Source organism: Anneissia japonica, unplaced genomic scaffold (assembly GCF_011630105.1).
Source record: "Anneissia japonica isolate Jap-2015-1 unplaced genomic scaffold, ASM1163010v1 scaffold987_len1640505_cov201, whole genome shotgun sequence".
NCBI lineage: Eukaryota > Metazoa > Echinodermata > Crinoidea > Comatulida > Comatulidae > Anneissia > Anneissia japonica.
Genome location: NW_022714175.1, coordinates 1227612 through 1231418, shown reverse-complemented (window position 1 = coordinate 1231418; position 3807 = coordinate 1227612).

The window sequence follows — 3807 nt, the reverse complement described above, 5'->3', positions numbered from 1 at the left end:
CTCATTAGATCCGTATTAAGAACCATCATTACTTAGGATTCAGGATTTTTATGTGAATAGTTTATTTAATACTACTTGACTTACTTATTTGTGAAAATGTGAACTTGAAAACAAGTTAAAATACCATGAAATGACCAATCATTAGATCCATTACTTAGCATTCAGGATTTTGGTGTGAATATTAGATTTACTGATTAACGTATTTGTGAAAATGTGAACTTCAAAACAAGTTAAAATACCTTGACCTTCAATTCAGGAAGTATTACATGTCGGAGTTCCCTTTAAAAATAAATCCTCTTGTAGACTCGTTCTCTTTGGAATTCTGTGTGCACTGAAGCATGAATTTCCAGTGCTGTAAATTTAATAGCTTATTCATTGTGTCTACACGTGAATGCAATTGTATCTTTGCTTTGTTATTTAGCTTGCTGGCAATGATCATCCAGTATTGTTTTAACCGTGTTATCTAGCCTGCTGTCGGTCATCAATTTTACTTGGCATGTAAAGGACAACGTACTGGTTGTGGAATTAGCCATCTTTGTATATGTATATATTTTTCTCACATTGCTTTTGACACTTGGACTTTTATAATGTGATAAGTAAAGATTTTCTATTTGTTTTCAGTTAGCGTTTTGAGTGATTACTTTTGTTTGCTTTCGTTTGCTAAGGTTTTTAGAAGTCAAGTTGTATTCATTTCATGATGAACAATCGTAGTATTGGAATTACAACCAAATGAATAACAAAGACCAGGATGTCAACTGTTAAAAGTAACACAAAAACACACTAAATATTTGTTTGCAAGTATCACAAACGTTTATTTTATTGTATAAGGGGCCTTATACCAGATAATTTATTTTTTAATACCATTGCAATACAATGTGCTAGTAAAATAGAAGGTAAATGTATTATCACCAACCTATACATTTTTTTCTCCATAATTTTATTTTCTTTTAGAAATAAAGGCCTACATTTTACTCTCTCACACGATGAGTAGGATCTAGTCAAACAGTTGTCTGACAACACACACAATTTCTAATAGATGATGTTTTATTCAAAGGATATGTTGTAAAATGTTTAAACATTGTCTGTAGCAATAAGGTTTAATTTTTATGTAATTTGTTTCCAAGTGTATTCATTTCATCTAGATGTGTATAAGAGACAGCTAATGATCAGTAATTCTGAATAAGTTATCCTCTTAAAATATTGTATTAATTGAATAAAATAAATTCAAGAGATTTACTATTTAGATAAAGGATATGAATTATGATTTCAATTTCAATTGCTTTTGTACTATAATTTTAATTGCCATTGTGGTTCCTTTATTATTATTACTAAACCAATCAGAAATTGGCTACATTTGATGGTATTCAATTGATTGTAAATGTTTTAAACAACAGATAGGGAAGTTATACAGTATTTATTCAACCTTTATTCATTTTACCTTTTATTCGCTGAAAAGTAAATAATCATATAGGGCTACAGCTGTCTGACCTACAGTAACAATTAATAGTTATGTGAGTTTTTATACTGTTTTTCATATTGTTTGTATCTTTTATGTTAATTTGAAAAGACATAAAAAATATATCAACTAACATTGGTATTAAAAGAAATTGTAATGTGCACATTATATTGTGGAAATACATAGTATCTTCACCTTTATTATACTTGAAACTTTAAATATTGTACCTGATGAAATTAGATGAAAACATAGACAGCCCTAATTTATCTAATGGCTTACAAGTTACATTAGTAGTATGTAGAAGAACTATGATAGAATTATTTTTACCACGTGTTCCGAACTGTTAGGTATTTGAAGATCTTTCGGAACAGGATATTTCTAACTTGTTGAGGGTCACATAAGTGTTACACGAAGAAGAGATCAAACTAGGAAATATTTTTATGTAACATTTAGTTAGAAGAATATTGACAAAAAGCTTTGTTGTTGAATTAATGTCCAATCTATTTCCTGGAACTCAAATCATTTTGTATGCTATATTTGGCTGGTTGTTGGTTTTTAAAAAAAAATTATTATTACTAAACCATACCTATACGCACTGGAAAAATTCTAACTTCACAAAGACAACCAATCATTTGTAAACAATTAAGTCTTTACTTCTATTTATTTTCTGTTAGCATAATTAATAAGTAAAGCATATGGAGGTCTCTAGCAAATTTGTCATATATATATAATATTTAATAGAAAATTTATCTTCGAATAATTTTGAAAAAAGTATCTCCATTTTCTTATTACAATTTCTAAAATAATTTTACAATAATACTGTCATTGTCCAGGTTTAAGTTTGATGGGAGGGTGATATGCCTTACTCCTCCAGGGACCCAAATGTGAGAAAAGTTAAAGGAAATAGGGGAAGCAATCTAAAAAATTAGATTAGGTTTGCAGACTCTTTGTAACCTGCGACCCATGGGTGTCTGTCGATGCTGGAGGGAATTAGTATCACTGAAGCTAACAACATAATGCACGCTAGTTTACTTAACAAGGATTACATCTGCTATTCTCTCTATGAATACAGTCCATTATTTTGCAATAAAAAGAGAAAAAAACAAATATTAGAAATTTCCTCTGGAATTTTGGTCACCTTTTTAAATTACGTTCACAACATTTTACATGTTATTTTAAAGGAGGTTCAGATACAGAGATCCTGCTATTTAACCAAGTCAAAGTGCACATAGTGATACCACAAACAGAAATATCTTTTGTACAGTAATTCAAATTTATATTCCTGTCATTTTTTTCCTGCATTTTGTGTCTATTTTATAAGCCTAGTAAATTCCTAAAGAAATATATAAAATACATTCAATGTATTTACTGGTGGTATTGTTAGTATAAATAAAAGTATCTATGATGTCATATAGTTGATTAATAATATTAATTGTTATAATTAACATTAGCAAGTACTTTTATTATAGGAGGCTTGGCATGTCATCTGATTATTTACTGGAATCGACTTACTAAATTGCCAAAGTTATGAGTAAAGTATTATGGCTTTTCTGTACTAAAGTATACAATACTGCCAAATTCTTACACTAATTATTCATTTTAATAATCAGGGAATGTACACTGGTTTTGAAATTGCAAGCCTCATAACACTGTATTGAGACACGGAATATTTTTCCCTGAACATACAAATCTCTTGAGTTCGATACAACTGCAGCACTTGACATTCCAACATTTGATTCTGCTGGTGAACATCTGTCGTTTGTCTGTAGTATGTACTCTGTCGTTTTTCTAGTATGTACTTCCAATAAGCGGTGTCTGTGCATACTTCCTATCCAAAAGCCACTTCCAATTAACTGTGGGTGTAGCTTACATCTCGGTGGTTCCTCCGTGCTCAGTATTACCTTTTATTCAGCTCAAAGCAACTGTAGAACTACTGCTAAGCATCTCATCAGGTTTAGCATACAGCGAGGATTTCACATCTATTGTAAGCTGCCTTCATGTTTTTTGGATACATTATAGCTGGCCAGCTAATCTGGGGAATACACTTATACTTTTTCTGTCTTAACTTAATGTTTTGTCAGACTCCAATAGTATTTGTTTCAAAAAATCTGATCAGACAAATTGTCTTTTCTGGTGGAAGTCGGACAATGTTACATCAGACTACGTCATGGTTGGAGCTGTGCTTTGCTCTTATCAAAGGTCAATCAAAGTCAAGTGACATAAACCTATGTTGTGTGTATGATGTTTATGTCCATTGACCGTTATACAAACATGTGCTTTTCTAACTACGAATTGGCTTATTATATTAATTCTATCCTAAATTCTAACTAAAGATTGTACTCAAAATTAGT